Consider the following 11,201-nt stretch of genomic DNA (forward strand, 5'->3'; position numbering starts at 1 on the left):
CAAAATCTTAAAAAGATAATCCCATTCTACCATATCAAACGCCTTTTCGGCGTCAAGTGAGATGGCAGTGACCGAAGACCGATCATTCGCCACTGACCACATGATATTGATGAAACGCCTAATGTTATCAGAAGAGCTATGGCCCTGAATAAACCCCACCTGATCTATATGTATAAGGGATGTCATAACTTTACTTAATTGGTTAGCCAAAATTTTTGACACAATTTTTACATCTAGCTGGATCGGGGAAATTGGACGGTAAATTGGATCTTTATCCTTTTTTAAGAATCAGACTGATCCGGGCTTGTTTCATGGTTGGGGGAAGCTTTCCATTCTTTAATGATTCCATATAAATTTCTAACAAAAGTGGAGCCAATTCTGTGGCATAAGATCTAAAAAATTCAGCTGCAAAACCATCTGGCCCTGGAGCCTTGCCTGTAGGTAAGGCCTTTATTACCTCGTCAAGCTCCTCCAAGTTTATCTCAGAATCAAGAGAATTTTTTAGCTCAGTCGTCAATTTAGGGAATTCTAATGGTTCCACAATTTTCTAATATCTTCATCAGTAGATGAAGACGTGGAACTATAAAGATCAAGATAGAACTCTTTAAAGGCATTATTAATATCAATGGCCGAGGTAAAAATTACACCACCAGCAGATTTCACTGAGGGAATGGTAGAAAAAGACTCTCTCTGCTTTATATATCTAGCTAAAAGCTTCCCTGCTTTGTCCCCCAATTCAAAGTATGACCGTCTTGCCCTGAATAACCAAAACTCCACTTTCCGCGACAAAACAGTATTATATCTATATTTCAATCAGGTCAATTCTCTGAGGCCATCAGATGACATTTGGCGCTTCAGCTCTGCCTCTGCACTTTTAATATTCCCTTCCAACTCCACGAGTTTACGTGCTTTGGATTTTTTGGTGAATGAGGCATACGGTATGATCCGACCCCTAAGAACTGCCTTAAGTGCCTCCCAAGCCACGCCCACAGAAGATACTGAGGACCAGTTGGTCTCCATATAAACATTGATTTCAGTCTTTAACATTTTTTGGAAATCAGGATTTTGCAAAAGGGATATATTAAAGCGGCAACTGTATGATTTCTTTTTCTCTGTATGTGGCAACATCTCTAAACTCACCAGGGCGTGATCTGAGACTAAGATGTTTCCAATTGAGCAATCCACAACAGATGAAATGAGGGATCTGGATATATAAAAAAAATCTATTCTAGAATAAATCTTATGGACTGATGAAAAAAATTTATAGTCCCTACCAGATGGGTTCAAAAGTCACCAAATATCTGCATGACCAAGATTTTTACACATCCTGTGAAGCGTCAATGTTGCTCTAGGGGGCTATGGCAGCGGGGGCGTGGTCAAGCGCCCATCCGGAGAGAGAGAAAGCGGTAAGCGCGCTTACACCTGAGCTAAATTATGCCTAACACCTGTTTCTAATTCCAGTGAGCATGGGGAGAGTGACATAAATCAGCCACACAACCAGCAGACGAAAGAAAGTTATTATTGTGAAGCTGAAGTGATTATTATTGTGAAGCTAAGAATTTATTATTGTGAAGCTGAAGAGATTATTATTGTGAAGCTAAGAATTTATTATTGTGAAGCTGAAGAGATTAGTGTGTGAAGCTGTGAGCACTGAAGGGTGGTCATTAAAATCCTTAGCTGTGAGTGGAGCAACCTGCCTCCTGTGTCCTCCTTATCAACCTCCTTCACAGGGGCTTACACACTTTTGCTTCACTATGAAAAAATTAAAGTCTCCTCCCAATATTATATCATGAGGGATGCCAGTGGCTTGCAACATCCCTTCAAGATCAATAAAAAAGCCCTGATCATCAACGTTAGGTGCATAAATATTAGCCAAAACCAACCTTTGCCCCTGAATTTCTGCTAAAACAATAATGATTCTCCCTAATTTATCTTTAATCTGTTTGAGAGATTTGAATTGTAGATGTTTACTGATCATTGTAATGACTCTCCTGCTCTTACTTGAGCCAGCACTAAAGAAAACATGTCCACCCCATATCTTCCCAAATTTTTCAGCTTCCTGCAGGGAAAGATGTGTTTCTTGAAGATACACTATATCATATTTCTTACGCTTAAAAAAAGAAATAACCTTCCTTCTTTTTATGGGGTACCCCAACCCATTCACATTCCACGTGAAGAAAGATAACCCACTCATATTAACATTTGACATTTAGATATAATATAAAAAATAAACTGTGTGTCAAAAACAAGATTATACAGACCACATTTCAACATTAGTGCAACAATCAATCCCCGAACTCCCCCCTACCAAACCAAACAAACAGAAAAAAGAAAAATGTGCGCATTAACCCTGCGCACGACAGCGCCAACCGCCATCAATCACTCTAAACTCAAAAGGTCCATGTACGCCTACGAAAGCCCCCGCGACAACTTTGCCATCGGATTGCTCAAATCTGGTGCTTCTGCAAAAATTTTGTGAGGCAAAATTACATAACAGAAAATACTTTGTAAAACAAACCCCAACAATAGGCAGAATAAACACAAATAACGTGTAGATTCATTCACAGAACTGTCTCGAAGGTGTGTTCCTCCACAAAACAAATTCCAGCTGATATAAATCCATTCAGTTTCCTCAGAGAGACAAACAAGTGTTCAGTGAGCCGGCTGTTTATGAGTGCAGCAGATGACGTAATCATTCCAATTTCCCGCAAAAATATTCCACGAAACAAACTCCAGCCAACAGGAGGCATAAGCACAAAGAACGAACAGATTCATCCACAACTGTCCCGAAGCAGTGTTATTCCACAAAAAAAACTCCAGCCGCTAGGCGGAACCAGCACAAAAAGAAACAAAACAGGCGTCCCGGTTCCTCGGATGGTCAAGAGTGTATTGAGCGGGTGACGCCATGCAAGGAGCAAACGTGTGAGCGACGAACTCTGCGCACTTTGCTAAAATTTTTATTATTCTCATGTTATAATCTGGTGAATTTTAATACACCCAGTTACACATTTGCTCTTTGATGCAAAACATGGCAAAGATGTCAAAATCCTGATATAGATATAATACTATTTTGTCGTGGAAAGTGGAGTTTTGGTTATTCAGGGCAAGACAGTCATACTTTGAGTCGGGTGACAAAGCAGGGAAGCTTTTGGCTAGATATATAAAGCAGTGAGAGTCTCTTTCTATCATTCCCTCAGTGAAATCTGCTGGTGGTGAAATTTTTACCTCAGCCATTGATATTAATAATGCCTTTAAAGAGTTCTATATTGACCCTTATAGTTCCACGTCTTCGTCTACTGATGAAGATATTCGAAACTTTGTGGAACCATTAGAACTTCCTAAACTGACGATTGAGCAAAAAAACTCTCTTGATTCTGAGATAACCTTGGAGGAGCTTGATGAGGTAATTAAGTCCCTACCTATTGGCAAGGCTCCGGGGCCAGATGGTTTTGCCGCTGAATTTTTTAGATCCTATGGTACAGAACTGGCTCCACTTTTGTTAGAAGTTTATACTGAATTATTAAAGAATGGAAAGCTTCCTCCAACCATGACACAAGCCCAGATCAGTCTGATTCTTAAAAAGGACAAAGATCCAAGTGAGTGTAAACGTTACCGTCCAATCTCCCTGATCCAACTAGATGTAAAAATATTGTCCAAAATTTTGGCTAACCGATTAAGTAAGGTTATGACATCTCTTATACATATAGATCAGGTGGGATTTATTCAGGGCCGCAGCTCTTCTGATAAGATCAGGCGTCTCATCAATATTATGTGGTCAGTGGCGAATGATCAGACTCCAATCGCTGCCATCTCACTTGACGCCAAAAAGGCGTTTGATATGGTAGAATGGGATTATCTTTTTAAGATTTTGGAAATGTATGGGTTCGGGAGTACATTTATTGGTTGGATTAAGTTACTTTATAAACACCCTGTAGCAACAGTACAAACAAATGGATTAATTTCAGATTATTTTACTCTGGATAGGGGCACTCGGCAGGGCTGCCCTCTTTCCCCTTTATTGTTCTGTCTTGCCCTGGAACCATTAGCAGCCATGATAAGAAAGGAAGATGATTTTCAAGGGGTGGTGGTGGGAGGTGTGGCGCATAAGCTTCTGCTTTACGCAGATGATATTTTATTATTTGTCTCTGACCTTACTAGATCTATGCCTTGTCTCCACAGAATTATTAATTCCTTTTCCAAGTTCTCAGGATACAAAGTTAATTGGTCTAAATCCGAAGCTTTGGCTCTGACAGCGTACTGTCCAGTAATGGCTTTTCAGCCGGGTGCCTTGCAATGGCCCAAACAGGGCATTAAGTATTTGGGGATTTTATTCCCAGCAAATTTGTCTGATTTAGTTAGTGTCAGTTTTGACCCTTTAATAAAAAGATTTTCGAGCGATGTGGGCAGGTGGGCTTCATTACATTTATCGATGATTGGAAAGGTTAATGTTATTAAAATTTATTGTATTCCAAAATTTAATTACCTGCTACAGTCCCTACCTGTAGATGTCCCCCTCTCTTATTTCAAGCAATTCGATAGCATAGCGAAGTCCTTCATTTGGAATGGTAAACGTCCCAGATTGCATTTTAATAAGTTACATAGGCCGACTGACAAAGGTGGGCTAGGCCTACCCAAGATTTTGTTTTATTACTATGCGTTCAGTCTCAGACATTTGGCTCATTGGTCACTTCCACCTGAGAGAGCCCCTCCCTGGTTTGTTATTGCACAGGCAGTTCTTGCCCCTATTTCGCCATTACAAAGCATCTCTATCAAACTAATTGGAAAAGTTAAGTTACACCCCGTTATTTCGCATTTACACTCGGTATGGACTAAAATGTCCAGATTGTTTTAATTGGACACTTATTTAAATGTTGCCTCGAGCATATGGCAGAACCCAAGATTATGTATTGGCAAGTCTCCTTTCTGCTGGCCAGAGTGGATTGTGAGGGGGGTTGCTACACTCGGTGACCTATATGAAAGCGGAGTGTTGAGATTGTTTGAAAACTTGGTCCAACATTTTGGGATCCACAGACCTCAGTTTTATAGGTATTTACAACTGCGCCACCTGCTTTGTACTATTTTTGGGAGTAGCACACACCCCCCTAAGGAGGCAGATGCTTTGGGAGAGGTGATTGTGGCTTTTGGAAAAGGTCATGAGGCATCAGTGTACTACTCCCTGTTAATTCAGAGTATGGGGGATGGAGCTTTAACTTCTATTAAGAAATTATGGGAGAAAGATTTTAATTTGGTATTGGAGGATGGAGTGTGGACTAAGATTCTGAAAAATGTCAAGTCTGCATCTAGAGATGCAAGGGTTCGCCTTATGCAATTTAAGATTTTACAAAGATTTTATTGGACCCCCTCTAGATAATATAGGCTTGGTCTTAAAGAAACACCCACCTGCTGGCAATGCCAATCAGAAGTTGGAGACACAGCCCATGTTTTTTGGGGATGCATTAAGATCCAAGATTTTTGGTTAAAGATTCAGAATGATTTGCATGACATTCTGGGCACTCAAATTTTACTTTGCCCCAGACTTTGCATTTTGGGCGATGGGGAAGTTATAAATTCGGGCAACAGATATATAAAAAATTGGGTTCTGACTGGTGTGATGATCGGTAGACAAATTATTTTAAGGGGATGGAAGTCAGACAGAGCGCCACCATTTCCGGAGTGGTGTGCGGAGATGGGGAGGGTGGTGGCTTATGAGAAGAAGATAGATGAAAGGCTGGGGCTGGAGGACTTATTTTTCAGGAAGTGGGGTGGGTATTTGGCAGTTTTGGAGGACTCTAGGGGAAGGGATGAGGAGGGATATGTTTAGTTTAACTATGTATGTTTATTATATATTTTATTTTTTATTTATTTTTATTTATTTATTTTTTATTTTATTGTTTGTGTGTGTGTATTATTTTATGTGACCACAGGGGTGTTCTTTGGGGTAGGGTGGGGTTGGTGTTTGGGGATGGATGTTAATGAGTGTTCAAAGTTAAATGTCAATTCGGTGTGTATATGTTGTGTTTCTCTGTTGTGTTTTCTCTTTGAATCAATAAAAAATGTTAATTACAAAAAAAAAGAGTGTATTGAGCGAGTCAAATTCACTCGGAGGCCGCATAAAAAAATACACCATGACTTACTCAGTCCGTCAACTTTATTAAAGACATCCTTTATGTGGGCATGTAGATATTTTGCGGCCATCCTTAGTATCCATTCTCAGTCTGGCCAGGAACTTCAGTGTAAAAGCGATCTACCGTCAATGCAAGTTATTCTGAGTGTTATTCCACAAAACAAACTCCAGCTGCTAGGCGGAACCAACACAAACATAAACAAAAATGGCACCCAGCTTCCTCAAACAGCCAAGAGTAAGTACAGCGAGTTAATCCACTCTGGAGCTACATGAGAAACACCAAATGGCTTACTCACCCATTGTTTCTATGAAGGACAGTGCTTGCTTGGGACACGTAAATTATTTGCGGCCATCCTGAGTATCTATTCTCAGTTTGGCCGGAAACATCAGTGCAAAACTGATCTTCCGTTGATGTAAGAGTTTTTTACATTCCTTGAATCGATCGCGTTTCTCTCTTGTCGAATTCGCAAAGTCCGGGAGCAAGAAAATATTGTGATTCTTCCAAGAAAGCTTTCTTTTGCTCCTCTCCTCGTGCAACACGAGATCTTTATCGGATGATCTCAGAAATTTGGCCAGAATTGATCGAGGCCTGTCCCCCTCAGCAGATCTGCGAGCCAGGACTCTGTGAGCTCGCTTGATTTCCAGCTTATGGCCTGTTATATCGAGCAGACTTGGGAAGAGCTTGTCTAGGAATTTCACCTTATCTCTGCCTTCTTCATGCTCAGGAATTCCAACAATCCGTACGTTATTTCATCGACTCCTATTTTTTCCAAAATGCTTTCCACATCTATCTTGGTCGCTAACAGATTAGCAGATAATTCCCTTTCCGATGACGTCCAAACCGAATCCCTGGTCCTCAGGCCCGCCAGAGTTTTCAGCTTGAGCACGTAAGTGTCTTTTAATGTCTCCAGAGCCCGAGGATTTTTACTTCTTTACCATGTTTACCTCAAAGAACAAATATGTAGCTAGGTGTATCGAATCTCACCGGATTATAACATGAAAATAATTTTAAAAAAACTAGCAATGTGCGCAGAGCTCTCCGTTTACACGTCTGCTCCTCACATGGCGTCACGTTAGATCATCATTTGGTTTTAAAATATTTGGAAAAGCTGGCCGATATTGAGATAACCTCTAAAGCTTCCCCTGTAAGAGTGCTCTAGCTTGATCAGCATGATGGAAAGGGGTGTGTGTCATTGTGTGGCTTTTGACTAGTTTTAAAAAAGGGGCGAGTAGTTTGACATGTCCTGCCCCCACTTCCTGTTTCATTAGGAAGTACGTTAAAACAATTACTCCAACCTCGCTTGTCAAGGCACTTCAGGGCAACTTTAAGGGAAACCAAAAGGGATTATGACGTTTTACTTATAAACCCCTTAAATAACACATAATGGTTATTTTCTGCAGCTCCTTTCATTTTAAGGGAAACTTTAGGGCGTTCTTAAGGGAAAATTAAACTTAAGGTGCTTTATGCAACCGGGCCCAAGTATTTTAAAAGTTCATATGTGACGTTGTTTCTGTGACAGCTCCAGAGGTCCGACGTTCTGTGTATACTCAGCGTCTGAATTCACTCACTCATTTTGTTCACTCACTGCTGAGATATAGTGCTCTCACTGCCATTCACTATATAGGAAATAGTGAATGAGTGACTGATTCCGGACACAGCAATCAATTTTGATTGCAAAAAAATTTTGTATCAATATTTTATTGAAATTAGACATTTCTGATTACATGATAACAAAAAAAAAAAAAAAATAGAGGATACGTTTTTTTCCCCCCCATTTACTCCCTATTTTCGATGTTTTGGATAAAATGGTTGAGTCCATTTTCATCAGTGGACCCTCATGTTAGGATCGTTTGAGATGCCAAACGCCTCTCCTTGTAAGTAGAAGAGAGCAGGCTGGTGCAGTCTGGAGAGGAGTGAAATAAGAGCTGTCAAGTCAGACAGTTCTCACTTCTCGTAGTGGATCAGCTTACAAAATCAAAGGCAGATATCGTGTGATTCACGTTCAAGTGCTTTATTGTTAATAAAGTGGATGCAATTTAAATTCTGTTGCTTTTAAATGAAAATAGATATGATGAAAAAACACTCAAAGTACCTGTTATTTAATTCCCTCATATGACCTGTCTTTCCATAATTTTTTTTAGTATAATAGACACGTGTTACGTCCCAGGGTGTAATTATTATTTTTATTTGTATAATACATTGGCAGTGATAATTGTACTCATTTCTGTGTATGTGTTATCTGTATTGTGGCAGTGTTTGGTGGTGTTTTGCTCTCTCTCTCTCTTTCTCTTTCCTTCTCTCTCACTCTCCTCATTGCAAAGGTCAATGGACACCAGCAAACAATGGTTACCTTTGATTGCTGCCTTGCTCTGATTGGTTGCTGGACGGAGAGCTTGAGGATAAAGCTGGAGAGTTAACTTATTTCAGAGAGGCTGTTTGTCTCCAGGCTGCTGAGATGGTTTTCTCCTGCCCCAGACAACTAGCAATTGTTGTATTATACTAAGTGTTTCTTCAACTTATTTTAGTTGTTACCTGTTGTTTATGGTACAGCCTGTTGCTTATTGAAGTAATGGTGGTGAGTGTTGATTCCTTGTTTCATATTTTTAGATATTGATACTCCCAGAGAATCCTTTTATTCATTGTTTCTTTTTGTTCCTTTTGGAAGCCATAGGGAGGAGGATACCACTTTTATTACTGACCATGTTTTCTCCTGTTTTTGGCTTAGAGAAGGAGTAAGGAAAGTTGTTTGTAAAGGTTAGAAAGTACTCAGACAGAATAAGTTGTTTTTGGCCTGGTCCCCTCCTGAAGTGTGTGCGTGTGCCCTTTCACATTCAGTCACCAAAATTGGTACATATGTAGTTATCAAACTGGATAACTTTCATAGTTTTAGTTATTAGCTCTGCCCAACAGGAAGATGGCCATTTTGGATTTGAATATTGCAGTCTCTGAAGTTTTGAATACTCCTAGGGGATTCATGAGACTGTCACCACATTTAGACAACATTATGCCAAGACACTGAAGATGCTAAACTGGGACAGGGTTTTTTTTAATTTTTTTTATATATATATATTTATATATAATATAAAATATTGAATGGTGTTGCCATGGTGAGGCATTCAATTAATGGTGAAAAAATGGGAAACAAGTGTCTGAGTGCAATGTGTGATTTCAATCGAAATTGAGATGTAGATTTAGTCTTGGAGGCTAATCACATGGATTTGACTATTTTGGGTCACGGTCATAGCGCCACCACCTGGCAGCAGGAAGTGTGGCTCTTACAACAGATTTTAAAGTAGTCCTCTTATATTTACCCAAATTGCTTCTGAATTGTTAAAAATAAATGCCAAATGCATGTGTCCACCTTGCGTTGTTTTATGAAAGCCACCGGGAGGAAATTGACCCATGGTGCTTGGGGCCCATCATCGCTGTTTGCAGCTGTATTTTTACTTGCTATTTCAGCAGATTCGTTTAATATGAATTGTCAAGGAGCAAAGAAGAAACATTTAGCACAAGACATTTTGGTATCATTTATTAAAGTTTATCAATGTCTGTTCTAATGAATTTGATAGTTTAAGAGCGATTTTAATTTTCATATAACACGGTTGCCCATGTTAACGTGGGACATTGGTTTGAATGGGAAATGGCGATTACATTTGTCGGAGCAGTAAATTGCATGTTCAGTTTATTTTATTTGCAACAAAAGCATCATATGCTGATATGTCAATAATATACGTTCAATTGCTTTTAGTTCATTATTATAATGGCTTGAAACTCTCTAGTTAGTAACTTCCCCCCCGACCATTAAATAAAACAAAATGAATATCTACTTATAGATAGGACACGGGTCCAGTGGTACTACATAATCGTAGTAAACACTGTGATCGGAGTTCAAATCCTGATCAATCAGGACAAATTTATAGCTTTGCTGCAGAATGATGTATTTTTAACAGGTCTATTGAAGACAATTTAAGTGTCAGACACAATTTGTTTTAAATATCAGTCAGATTCAGTTGCAATTTTGACGGCCAGTAACTACAGTATACCCTACTGAATTTTCTGAGAACGGTTGAATTACTGGGGGGAACGTGAACTACATTTTCTAAAGTTGACAGGCTTTTTAAGATTTTGCTTAATCATTGTTTCTTAAGAACTTTCGCATGCTTTCTCAGAGTACCATTTATTCTTACCAATTGGTCAACTTGCTCTCCACCAAAAATATTGCACTTTTCTGAAAGATCGTCTTTTGGCAGTGTCATGGGTAGTCATAAACATACGACATTGTCATGCATAGAACCTTTGAAAAGTAAAATGTTATTTATTTAAAAAAAAAAAAAAAAAAATGCAGACGCCCACAGGGAGTTGCATCCAGGTCTGTATGCATGGAAACAATCACACTATCCCTAGACCAACAGATCTTCTACGTGGTCATTTTATGAACTTTATCAAGCTTATATTTTTTTTAATAACAAAGTAATTGAAGCGTATAGGCCAAATGTTGACACATCAGCCTATAATGCTTTTGTGTTGCAAATAAAAGCCTTCCACATGCGATTTATTGCTCTGACAAGTGTAATCGCCAGTTTCCATTTAAACCAATGTCCCACTTTAACATGGGCAACCATGTTACCCTGTGAAACCACGTTAAAATCACTCTTAAACTGTCAAATTCATTGGTACAGACATCGATCATAAAAAGCAAGTTAAAAATGATACCAACATTTATGATGTGCAAAACGCCTTTTCTTGGCTCCTTGGCAATTCACATTGAACGAATCTGTTGAATGCACGTAAAATTATTAATGTGCATGCGCACATCCCCAGTTAATTCGATCACCAGATGATCCATAACACCTTCACATTATGGTAGGTCGGACTTACCTGGCTGACTGTGTGTGGTACACACCAAGTGAGTAATTTCTGTACAAGTTTAAATTAGTTAAGTAGAAATAATTGCTTTTTATAGGGTTAATAATGGCTTTTAAGTGTATATTGACGCTGAATTTATAGCGATTGTGGGACAATCAAATTGCTGTAAGCAATCTCGAAGGAAATGGTTTACGTTGACAACATTTGTGG

Source organism: Myxocyprinus asiaticus, chromosome 9 (genome assembly GCF_019703515.2).
Source record: "Myxocyprinus asiaticus isolate MX2 ecotype Aquarium Trade chromosome 9, UBuf_Myxa_2, whole genome shotgun sequence".
Classification (NCBI taxonomy): Eukaryota; Metazoa; Chordata; class Actinopteri; order Cypriniformes; family Catostomidae; genus Myxocyprinus; species Myxocyprinus asiaticus.